Raw genomic sequence first — 12,500 nt, forward strand, 5'->3', positions numbered from 1 at the left:
CCGCACGGGCCTGACCGCAGAACACCTCGAAGCACCGGCGTTTGCTAGAAATATACATTCTTGGAGCTCTGTGCCACCGTCCTCACGCACCTTTCTGCGATCTGCAGCGACGCTACCCCCGGACTCCAGCAGCGGTTTTTTTTGTTGCTGTTCACACTCAACTGCTGTTCACATCTTTCAAGGCGAGTCATCACCGCCTACCGCTGCTGCACCCTTTTGTAGGGGAGGGGGTTTTCCCAACGCCCCCCGGTCCGGTCGCCCCCGGGTGCGCCATCGTGCTGCTCCCTACTCGACCATTTCGCCACATCATTGCTTCGCAAGGAGACAGGCACCGCCTAGCCGTGGCTACGCAGCGCGTACTTGGAACAAGCCGCAAAGCGGACGTTCATCAGTCTACTCCCGCAATAGGAGCCCACCGGCCACAGTGCCATGGACGGCGTTTCGGTAGCGCACCGACAGACTACTCGAAGGCTGGGAAGGACGAAGCAGCAAGAGAACCCGGCTGCCGCGAATGCGTTCAAAGTGCGGGATTATAATCCCTCGTCCTTTTCGGTCCCGGTGCCTCCTTTCGCGCCGTCGGCGCGGCGTCAGACTCCGCGCCCGCAGTGCGAGACCTTTCGCGCGCGGCCGTTCCCTGGGCCGCGCGCGTCCCGCCGCGTGCGCGTCGCGCAGAAGCGCAGTTTCCCAGCCAGCGAGCCGCGGTTCCTCTCGTACTTCGCAGCAGCCGCCGCCGTTCCCTTGGCAGCGGGCAGGCCTTTCCCTCGGCCCGCCTACCGACTGGTGGTCGCAACACGACAAAGCCAGCGAGCCGCGGTTCCTCTCGTACTTCGCAGCAGCCGCCGCCGTTCCCTTGGCAGCGGGCAGGCCTTTCCCTCGGCCCGCCTACCGACTCGTGGTCGCAACACGACAAAGCCAGCGAGCAGCGTTTCCTTTCGTACTTCGCAGCAGCCGCCGCCGTTCCCTTGGCAGCGGGCAGGCCTTTCCCTCGGCCCGCCTACCGACTCGTGGTCGCAACACGACAAAGCCAGCGAGCAGCGTTTCCTTTCGTACTTCGCAGCAGCCGCCGCCGTTCCCTTGGCAGCGGGCAGGCCTTTCCCTCGGCCCGCCTACCGACTCGTGGTCGCAACACGACAAAGCCAGCGAGCAGCGTTTCCTTTCGTACTTCGCAGCAGCCGCCGCCGTTCCCTTGGCAGCGGGCAGGCCTTTCCCTCGGCCTGCCTACCGGCTCTGTTTGCGCCTCTTCGACGGTTGTCGACAACCGAAAGCCCACCATGAGTGGTGCGTTACGCCGTTCAAACCTGCGGATACAGCCCGTCCGACTTTCCCTTGGTGACGGAGCTCCGCTGGGCGCAACAGTTTGTGCAGAGAAGCGGCTTCAGAATCTCGCAACTCCGCGGTTGAGGCCTTCCCCCGCTTATAAGTGGGGGCGGCGCCGGGTGTGACAAGCACAATCCGGTAATGATCCTTCCGCAGGTTCACCTACGGAAACCTTGTTACGACTTTTACTTCCTCTAAATGATCAAGTTTGGTCATCTTTCCAACAGACCGGCGCAACCGAAAGGCCGCGCCGGACATCGGTCCGAAGACCTCACTAAATCATTCAATCGGTAGTAGCGACGGGCGGTGTGTACAAAGGGCAGGGACGTAATCAACGCGAGCTTATGACTCGCGCTTACTGGGAATTCCTCGTTCAAGGGGAACAATTGCAAGCCCCTATCCCAATCACGAAAGAAGTTCCACGGGTTACCCAGTCTTTTCAGACAGGGATAAAGACACGCTGCTTCCTTCAGTGTAGCGCGCGTGCGGCCCCGGACATCTAAGGGCATCACAGACCTGTTATTGCTCTGTTTCGTGCGGCTAGGAGCCGCTTGTCCCTCTAAGAAGGTTGTAAGGTGCTGGGAACCCCGCACCTATTTAATAGGCTAGAGTCTCGTTCGTTATCGGAATTAACCAGACAAATCGCTCCACCAACTAAGAACGGCCATGCACCACCATCCACCGAATCAAGAAAGAGCTCTCAATCTGTCAATCCTCCCAGTGTCCGGGCCGGGTAAGTTTTCCCGTGTTGAGTCAAATTAAGCCGCAGGCTCCACTCCTGGTGGTGCCCTTCCGTCAATTCCTTTAAGTTTCAGCTTTGCAACCATACTTCCCCCGGAACCCAAATACTTTGGTTTCCCGGAAGCTGCCCGCCGAGTCATTTGAGTAACTCAGGCGGATCGCTGGTTGGCATCGTTTATGGTCAGAACTAGGGCGGTATCTGATCGCCTTCGAACCTCTGACTTTCGTTCTTGATCAAAGAAAACATTCTTGGCAAATGCTTTCGCAGTAGTTCGTCTTGCGACGGTCCAAGAATTTCACCTCTAGCGCCGCAATACGAATGCCCCCGTCTGTCCCTCTTAATCATTACCCCGTATTCCAAAAACCAACAGAACAGAAACGGGGTCTTGTTCTATTATTCCATGCAAGTTTATTCAGGCGACTCGCCTGCGTTGAGCACTCTAATTTTTTCAAAGTAAAAGCGCAGGCCACCTCGAGACGCACCAATGAAGGGCACCAAGAGAGGACCGGCATGATGTTCAGTCCGAGCCGTCGCATCGGGTAGATGCACTACTCGTCTGGAACTGAGATCCAACTACGAGCTTTTTAACCGCAGCAGCTTTAGTATACGCTATTGGAGCTGGAATTACCGCGGCTGCTGGCACCAGACTTGCCCTCCAATTGATCCTCGTTAAAGGATTTAGAGTGTACTCATTTCAATTACGGGGCCTCAAAAGAGTCCCGTATTGTTATTTTTCGTCACTACCTCCCCGTGCCGGGAGTGGGTAATTTGCGCGCCTGCTGCCTTCCTTGGATGTGGTAGCCGTTTCTCAGGCTCCCTCTCCGGAATCGAACCCTGATTCTCCGTTACCCGTAACAACCATGGTAGGCAAGTAACCTACCATCGAAAGTTGATAAGGCAGACACTTGAAAGAAACGTCGCCGGCTCATGGCCATGCGATCAGCACAAAGTTATCCAGAGTCACCACAGAGTACGGGCAGAGCCCGATGGGTCTTGGTCTAATAAAAGCGCCCGTCAGCCAAAGGCCTTCAGGCTCAATGCATGTATTAGCTCTAGAATTGCCACAGTTGTCCAAGTAGAAAGAAACGATCTAAGGAACCATAACTGATTTAATGAGCCATTCGCGGTTTCGCCTTATTTCGGCATGTACTTAGACATGCATGGCTTAATCTTTGAGACAAGCATATGATTACTGGCAGGATCAACCAGGTATGATGCATAGGCATTCCCTTTTCGCCCCAGAAGGGTGCCTCGTCGCCGCCGATAGGGCCGCCATAAACCCCCAGCGCGCGACGCATCTTTTTCGCGGCAGCTTGCGCTGCCCGTGCATCGTTCGAGCTCGCTGCGGCATCCGACCCGTAGGTACGGCAATCGCCACGCGGCAAGAGAGCACGTGTGCCTTTAGGCAAAGCATTTGTAACGCGCCCACCAGTGCGCACATCGGCCTCTAGGGCCGCAGCATTAGGCAACTGGACGGCGCTTGCTGCGTAGCCGAGACGGCCAAGCCGCCAGACGACGGGACACGCCCGCGTCTTCGGCGCGCTCGCACGGAATCGAGTCCGGGTAGCACGGAACACACCTCGTAAAACGTGGAAACAGCGTCGTCCGACAACCAGCCCCTATCGCAGACGCGGATGAGGCTGCAGACGAATGCCGTGGGGTCCGAGGGACGGGGACACGCTGGGCACGAGGCCGCATATCAGACCCGGTCACGGCGCGCACACGCGGGCGCGCGCCGCCGACTGCTCCACTGGGACCCCCATATAATAGCAGCGATAAGTACCCAGACCTCCGTGGGTGAGTAAATCGCCGTACTCGTGCCACTTTCGCCGCAAGGGCCGCACAAATCGTGCGCGCTTTGCCGCGGCATCACAACGCCGCGCTTCCGCGGCGCCCCGCACGAGCCGTACTCGTGGACATAGCCGTCGGGCGAACCGCCGTACTCGAGGCGCGTTCGCCGCAAGAGCCGCTCAAATCGTGCGCGCTTTCCTGCGGCATCGCACGAAAGCGCTGCCCCGGCGCCCCGCACGAGCCGTACTCGTGGACATTGTCATCGGGCGAACCGCCGTACTCGAGGCGCGTTGGCGGCAAGACCCCCACAAATCGTGCGCGCTTTGCTGCGGCATCGCACAAAAGCGCATCCCCGGCGCCCCGCACGAGCCGTACTCGTGGACATAGCCGTCGGGCGAAGCGCCGTACTCGAGGCGCGTTCGCCGCAAGAGCCGCTCAAATCGTGCGCGCTTTCCTGCGGCATCGCACGAAAGCGCTGCCCCGGCGCCCCGCACGAGCCGTACTCGTGGACATGGTCATCGGGCGAACCGCCGTACTCGAGGCGCGTTCGCCGCAAGAGCCGCTCAAATCGTGCGCGCTTTCCTGCGGCATCGCACGAAAGCGCTGCCCCGGCGCCCCGCACGAGCCGTACTCGTGGACATGGTCATCGGGCGAACCGCCGTACTCGAGGCGCGTTCGCCGCAAGAGCCGCTCAAATCGTGCACGCTTTCCTGCGGCATCGCACGAAAGCGCTGCCCCGGCGCCCCGCACGAGCCGTACTCGTGGACATAGCCGTCGGGCGAACCGCCGTACTCGAGGCGCGTTCGCCGCAAGAGCCGCTCAAAACGTGCGCGCTTTCCTGCGGCATCGCACAAAAGCGCTTCCCCGGCGCCCCGCACGAGCCGTACTCGTGGACATTGTCATCGGGCCAACCGCCGTACTCGAGGCGCGTTGGCGGCAAGAGCCCCTCAAATCGAGCGCGCTTTGCTGCGGCATCGCAAAAAAGCACTTCCGCGGCGCCCCGCACGAGCCGTACTCGTGGACATTGTCATCGGGCGAACCGCCGTACTCGAGGAGCGTTCGCCGCAAAAGCCACTCAAATCGTGCGCGCTTTGCTGCGGCATCGCACAACCGCGCTTCCGCGGCGCCCCGCACGAGCCGTACTCGTGGACATAGCCGTCGGGCGAGCCGCCGTACTCGAGGCGCGTTCGCCGCAAAACTCGCATAAATAATGCACAAACTCATGAAAATCACATCTGCCGAGGCCGCCTAAAGCCCGAATTCACCTCCCGGGCGTCGAGAGGTCCGTTTCGGACTTTGCTGACAAAGCGGACGCTTTACTGTTTCGCGTCTGCCTAGGCGGTATGCCCCCTTATATATGCAGCGATAAGTACCCAGACCCCCGCGGGTCATAAGCGCGTCTACCGGAGCGGGCTTCAAACGAACGTAACTCTGCCTTCCGTTGCGCGAAAGGGACGGGAAAGGTCTCAAAATATTCGCCTTTCTCAGCCCCACACGCGGAACTAAAAATTGAGCGGCTGCGCCCACGGGAACGGCCGTGAACATTCGAAAAGGCGGCCCCTTGCGAACCTGGTCAATCACCCGCTGCTCCGGCTACAGTGGAAGCAGCGGGTCGAGGAGGACTGCACAAGATGGGCGGCAGCGCGGCCGACACGTGGCGTAAATTTCGTCTCGTTCCGCCAGGTGAAAGTGCCTTTAAATATTCGAAAACCGTTTACCGCGTCCGCCGGGGAGGCAACCGCGTCTGCCTAGGCGGGACCGCGTCTGCCTAGGCGAGCTTCAAACGAGCGTAACTCTCACTTGCGTTGCGCGAAAGGGACGAGAAAGGTCTCAAAATGCTCGCCTTTCTCAGCCCCACACGCGGATCTAAAAATGGAGCGGATTCGTCCACGGGAACGGCCGCGAAGATTAGAAAAGGCGGCCCCTTGCGAGCCTGGTCAATCACCTGCTGCTCCGGCTACAGTGCAAGCAGCGAGTCCGCGATAACTGCACAAGATGCGCGCCGGCGCGGCCGAACCGTGGCGTAAATTTCGTCGCGCTCCGCCAGTTCAAAGTGCCTTTAAAAATTCGAAGACAATTTACCGCGTCTGCCTAGGCGGGACCGCGTCTGCCTAGGCGAGCTTCAAACGAGCGCAACTCTCACTTGCGTTGCGCGAAACGGACGGGAAAGGTCTCAAAATGTTCGCCTTTCTCAGCCCAACGCGCGCAACTAGAAATTGAGCGGCTGCGCTCAAGGCAACGGCCGCGAGAATTCGAAAAGGCGGCCCCTTGCGATACTGGTCAATCGCCCGCTGCTCCGGCTGCAGTGGACGCAGCGGGTCGGCGATGACTGCACAAGATGCGCGCCGGCGCGGCCGAACCGTGGCGTAAATTTCGTCGCGCTCCGCCAGTTCAAAGTGCCTTTAAAAATTCGAAGACCGTTTACCGCGTCCGCCGGGGAGGCAACCGCGTCTGCCTAGGCGGGACCGCGTCTGCCTAGGCGAGCTTCAAACGAGCGTAACTCTCACTTGCGTTGCGCGAAACGGACGGGAAAGGTCTCAAAATGTTCGCCTTTCTCAGCCCAACGCGCGGAACTAAAAATGGAGCGGATTCGCCCACGGGAACGGCCGCGAAGATTAGAAAAGGCGGCCCCTTGCGATACTGGTCAATCGCCCGCTGCTCCGGCTACAGTGCAAGCAGCGAGTCCGCGATGACAGCACAAGATGCGCGCCGGCGCGGCCGAACCGTGGCGTAAATTTGGTCGCGCTCCGCCAGTTCAAAGTGCCTTTAAAAACTCGAAGACCATTTACCGCGTCCGCCGGGGAGGCAACCGCGTCTGCCTAGGCGAGCTTCAAACGAGCGTAACTCTCACTTGCGTTGGGCGAAAGGGACGGGAAAGGTCTCAAAATGTTCGCCTTTCTCAGCCCCACACGCGGATCTAAAAATGGAGCGGATTCGCCCACGGGAACGGCCGCGAAGATTAGAAAAGGCGGCCCCTTGCGAGACTGCTCAATCGCCCGCTGCTCCGGCTACAGTGCAAGCAGCGGGTCGGCGATGACTGCACAAGATGCGCGCCGGCGCGGCCGAACCGTGGCGTAAATTTGGTCGCGCTCCGCCAGTTCAAAGTGCCTTTAAAAACTCGAAGACCGTTTACCGCGTCCGCCGGGGAGGCAACCGCGTCTGCCTAGGCGGGACCGCGTCTGCCTAGGCGAGCTTCAAACGGACCGCGTCTGCCTAGGCGAGCTTCAAACGAGCGTAACTCTCACTTGCGTTGCGCGAAAGGGACGGGAAAGGTCTCAAAATATTCGCCTCTCTCAGCCCAACACGCGGAACTAAAAATTGAGCGGCTGCGCCCACGGGAACAGCCGCGAAGATTAGAAAAGGCGGCCCCTTGCGAGCCTGGTCAATCGCCCGCTGCTCCGGCTGCAGTGGAAGCAGCGAGTCGGCGATGACTGCACAAGATGCGCGCCGGCGCGGCCGAACCGTGGCGTAAATTTCGTCGCGCTCCGCCAGTTCAAAGTGCCTTTAAAAATTCGAAGACCGTTTACCGCGTCCGCCGGGGAGGCAACCGCGTCTGCCTAGGCGGGACCGCGTCTGCCTAGGCGAGCTTCAAACGAGCGTAACTCTCACTTGCGTTGCGCGAAAGGGACGAGAAAGGTCTCAAAATGTTCGCCTTTCTCAGCCCAACGCGCGGAACTAAAAATGGAGCGGATTCGCCCACGGCAGCGGCCGCGAAGATTAGAAAAGGCGGCCCCTTGCGAGCCTGGTCAATCACCCGCTGCTCCGGCTACAGTGCAAGCAGCGAGTCCGCGATGACAGCACAAGATGCGCGCCGGCGCGGCCGAACCGTGGCGTAAATTTGGTCGCGCTCCGCCAGTTCAAAGTGCCTTTAAAAACTCGAAGACCATTTACCGCGTCCGCCGGGGAGGCAACCGCGTCTGCCTAGGCGGGACCGCGTCTGCCTAGGCGAGCTTCAAACGAGCGTAACTCTCACTTGCGTTGCGCGAAAGGGACGGGAAAGGCCTCAAAATGTTCGCCTTTCTCAGCCCCACACGCGGATCTAAAAATGGAGCGGATTCGCCCACGGGAACGGCCGCGAAGATTAGAAAAGGCGGCCCCTTGCGAGCCTGGTCAATCACCTGCTGCTCCGGCTACAGTGCAAGCAGCGAGTCCGCGATAACTGCACAAGATGCGCGCCGGCGCGGCCGAACCGTGGCGTAAATTTCGTCGCGCTCCGCCAGTTCAAAGTGCCTTTAAAAATTCGAAGACCATTTACCGCGTCCGCCGGGGAGGCAACCGCGTCTGCCTAGGCGGGACCGCGTCTGCCTAGGCGAGCTTCAAACGAGCGTAACTCTCACTTGCGTTGCGCGAAAGGGACGGGAAAGGTCTCAAAATGTTCGCCTTTCTCGGCCCCACACGCGGATCTAAAAATGGAGCGGATTCGCCCACGGGAACGGCCGCGAAGATTAGAAAAGGCGGCCCCTTGCGAGCCTGGTCAATCACGTGCTGCTCCGGCTACAGTGCAAGCAGCGAGTCCGCGATAACTGCACAAGATGCGCGCCGGCGCGGCCGAACCGTGGCGTAAATTTCGTCGCGCTCCGCCAGTTCAAAGTGCCTTTAAAAATTCGAAGACCATTTACCGCGTCTGCCTAGGCGGGACCGCGTCTGCCTAGGCGAGCTTCAAACGAGCGTAACTCTCACTTGCGTTGCGCGAAAGGGACGGGAAAGGTCTCAAAATGTTCGCCTTTCTCGGCCCCACACGCGGATCTAAAAATGGAGCGGATTCGCCCACGGGAACGGCCGCGAAGATTAGAAAAGGCGGCCCCTTGCGAGCCTGGTCAATCACGTGCTGCTCCGGCTACAGTGCAAGCAGCGAGTCCGCGATAACTGCACAAGATGCGCGCCGGCGCGGCCGAACCGTGGCGTAAATTTCGTCGCGCTCCGCCAGTTCAAAGTGCCTTTAAAAATTCGAAGACCATTTACCGCGTCTGCCTAGGCGGGACCGCGTCTGCCTAGGCGAGCTTCAAACGAGCGTAACTCTCACTTGCGTTGCGCGAAAGGGACGGGAAAGGTCTCAAAATGTTCGCCTTTCTCGGCCCCACACGCGGATCTAAAAATGGAGCGGATTCGCCCACGGGAACGGCCGCGAAGATTAGAAAAGGCGGCCCCTTGCGAGCCTGGTCAATCACCTGCTGCTCCGGCTACAGTGCAAGCAGCGAGTCCGCGATAACTGCACAAGATGCGCGCCTGCGCGGCCGAACCGTGGCGTAAATTTCGTCGCGTTCCGCCAGTTCAAAGTGCCTTTAAAAATTCGAAGACCATTTACCGCGTCTGCCTAGGCGGGACCGCGTCTGCCTAGGCGAGCTTCAAACGAGCGTAACTCTCACTTGCGTTGCGCGAAAGGGACGGGAAAGGTCTCAAAATGTTCGCCTTTCTCAGCCCCACACGCGGAACTAAAAATTGAGCGGCTGCGCCCACGGGAACCGCCGCGAAGATTAGAAAAGGCGGCCCCTTGCGAGCCTGGTCAATCACCTGCTGCTCCGGCTACAGTGCAAGCAGCGAGTCCGCGATAACTGCACAAGATGCGCGCCTGCGCGGCCGAACCGTGGCGTAAATTTGGTCGCGCTCCGCCAGTTCAAAGTGCCTTTAAAAACTCGAAGACCGTTTACCGCGTCCGCCGGGGAGGCAACCGCGTCTGCCTAGGCGGGACCGCGTCTGCCTAGGCGAGCTTCAAACGAGCGTAACTCTCACTTGCGTTGCGCGAAAGGGACGGGAAAGGTCTCAAAATGTTCGCCTCTCTCAGCCCAACGCGCGGAACTAGAAATTGAGCGGCTGCGCCCACGGGAACCGCCGCGAAGACTAGAAAAGGCGGCCCCTTGCGAGCCTGGTCAATCACCTGCTGCTCCGGCTACAGTGCAAGCAGCGAGTCCGCGATAACTGCACAAGATGCGCGCCGGCGCGGCCGAACCGTGGCGTAAATTTCGTCGCGCTCCGCCAGTTCAAAGTGCCTTTAAAAATTCGAAGACCATTTACCGCGTCTGCCTAGGCGGGACCGCGTCTGCCTAGGCGAGCTTCAAACGAGCGTAACTCTCACTCGCGTTGCGCGAAAGGGACGAGAAAGGTCTCAAAATGTTCGCCTTTCTCAGCCCCACACGCGGATCTAAAAATGGAGCGGATTCGCCCACGGGAACGGCCGCGAAGATTACAAAAGGCGGCCCCTTGCGAGCCTGGTCAATCGCCCGCTGCTCCGGCTGCATTGGAAGCAGCGAGTCGGCGATGACTGCACAAGATGCGTCGCGGTGCGGCCGACACGTGGCGTAAATTTCGTCGCGTTCCGCCAGTTAAAAGTGCCCTTAAAAGTTCGAAGACCGTTCACCGCGTCCGCCGGGGAGGCAACCGCGTCTGCCTAGGCGGGACCGCGTCTGCCTAGGCGAGCTTCAAACGAGCGTAACTCTGCCTTGCGTTGCGCGAAAGGGACGGGAGAGGTCTCAAAATGTTCGCCCTTCTCAGCCCAACGCGCGCAACTAAAAACTGAGCGGCTGCGCTTAAGGCGACGGCCGCGAGAATTCGAAAAGGCGGCCCCTTGCGAGACTGGTCAATCACCCGCTGCTCCGGCTACATTGGAAGCAGCGGGTCGGGGATGACTGCACAAGATGCGCGCCGGCGCGGCCGACGCGTGGCGTAAATTTCGTCGCGTTCCGCCAGGTAAAAGTGCCTCTAAAAACTCGAAGACCATTTACCGCGTTCGCCGGGGAGGGAACCGCGTCTGCCTAGGCGGGACCGCGTCTGCCTAGGCGAGACTGTTGAATCGCCCCTATCTCGAGCGAGAATGGCAGGAAAACGACGGGACCGGTGGCAAAAGATTCGCCTGCACACTGACTTCAAATTCGTAGGCTTGAGACATAGGGGCCGGCCGTGAAAAGTTTGAAATGGTCAAAGTCTCCCTGTCGCGAGCGGTTAATCGCCCGCTGCTCCGACCGCAATGTGATGATCGAAAAAGATGCGCCGCAGCGCGGCCGACGCGGCGCTGTAAAATTCGTCGTGCTCCGCCAAAGAAAAGGACCTTTAAAAATTCGAAAACCCCGTACCGCGTCTGCCTAGGCGATACCGTTCAATCGCACGTATCTCGGCCCAGACTGGCAGCAAAGTGACGAGATTGGTAACAAAAGATTCGCCTTTGAACGCCCTACACAGGGAAGGCAAAGTCGCAAACGACTTTCGTCCCGCGTCGGCCGGGGCGAACGCGCCCGAACGGCAAAGTCCGAATAAAGCGACCCCGTCTACCGGGGCAGACGCGCCCGAACGGCAAAGTCCGAAAGAGGCGACCCCGTCTACCGGGCCAGACGCGCCCGAACGGCAAAGTCCGAAAGAGGCGACCCCGTCTACCGGGGCAGACGCGCCCGAACGGCAAAGTCCGAAAGAGGCGACCCCGTCTACCGGGGCAGACGCGCCCGAACGGCAAAGTCCGAATAAAGCGACCCCGTCTACCGGGGCAGACGCGCCCGAACGGCAAAGTCCGAATAAAGCGACCCCGTCTACCGGGGCAGACGCGCCGGAACGGCAAAGTCCGAAAGAGGCAACCCCGTCTACCGGGGCAGACGCGCCCGAACGGCAAAGTCCGAATAAAGCGACCCCGTCTACCGGGCCAGACGCGCCCGAACGGCAAAGTCCGAATAAAGCGACCCCGTCTACCGGGGCAGACGCGCCCGAACGGCAAAGTCCGAATAAAGCGACCCCGTCTACCGGGGCAGACGCGCCGGAACGGCAAAGTCCGAAAGAGGCAACCCCGTCTACCGGGGCAGACGCGCCCGAACGGCAAAGTCCGAATAAAGCGACCCCGTCTACCGGGCCAGACGCGCCCGAACGGCAAAGTCCGAAAGAGGCGACCCCGTCTACCGGGGCAGACGCGCCCGAACGGCAAAGTCCGAAAGAGGCGACCCCGTCTACCGGGGCAGACGCGCCCGAACGGCAAAGTCCGAATAAAGCGACCCCGTCTACCGGGGCAGACGCGCCCGAACGGCAAAGTCCGAATAAAGCGACCCCGTCTACCGGGGCAGACGCGCCGGAACGGCAAAGTCCGAAAGAGGCAACCCCGTCTACCGGGGCAGACGCGCCCGAACGGCAAAGTCCGAATAAAGCGACCCCGTCTACCGGGCCAGACGCGCCCGAACGGCAAAGTCCGAAAGAGGCGACCCCGTCTACCGGGGCAGACGCGCCCGAACGGCAAAGTCCGAAAGAGGCGACCCCGTCTACCGGGGCAGACGCGCCCGAACGGCAAAGTCCGAATAAAGCGACCCCGTCTACCGGGGCAGACGCGCCCGAACGGCAAAGTCCGAATAAAGCGACCCCGTCTACCGGGGCAGACGCGCCGGAACGGCAAAGTCCGAAAGAGGCAACCCCGTCTACCGGGGCAGACGCGCCCGAACGGCAAAGTCCGAATAAAGCGACCCCGTCTACCGGGGCAGACGCGCCCGAACGGCAAAGTCCGAATAAAGCGACCCCGTCTACCGGGGCAGACGCGCCGGAACGGCAAAGTCCGAAAGAGGCAACCCCGTCTACCGGGGCAGACGCGCCCGAACGGCAAAGTCCGAATAAAGCGACCCCGTCTACCGGGGCAGACGCGCCCGAACGGCAAAGTCCGAATAAAGCGACCCCGTCTACCGGGGCAGAC

The 12,500-nt window shown here is 60.4% G+C and overlaps 1 non-coding gene across 1 annotated transcript; it reads right to left on the reverse strand.

The window, feature by feature from the left end:
- Positions 1 to 1,456: 1,456 nt before the first annotated feature.
- On the reverse strand, positions 1,457 to 3,271 carry LOC149324638 (small subunit ribosomal RNA). The gene has a single exon (XR_016286725.1). It is a non-coding gene; the product is annotated as a small subunit ribosomal RNA (ribosomal RNA).
- Positions 3,272 to 12,500: the final 9,229 nt, after the last annotated feature.

Source organism: Amblyomma mixtum, unplaced genomic scaffold (genome assembly GCF_055824585.1).
Source record: "Amblyomma mixtum isolate Tamu unplaced genomic scaffold, ASM5582458v1 scaffold_21, whole genome shotgun sequence".
Taxonomy (NCBI): Eukaryota; Metazoa; Arthropoda; class Arachnida; order Ixodida; family Ixodidae; genus Amblyomma; species Amblyomma mixtum.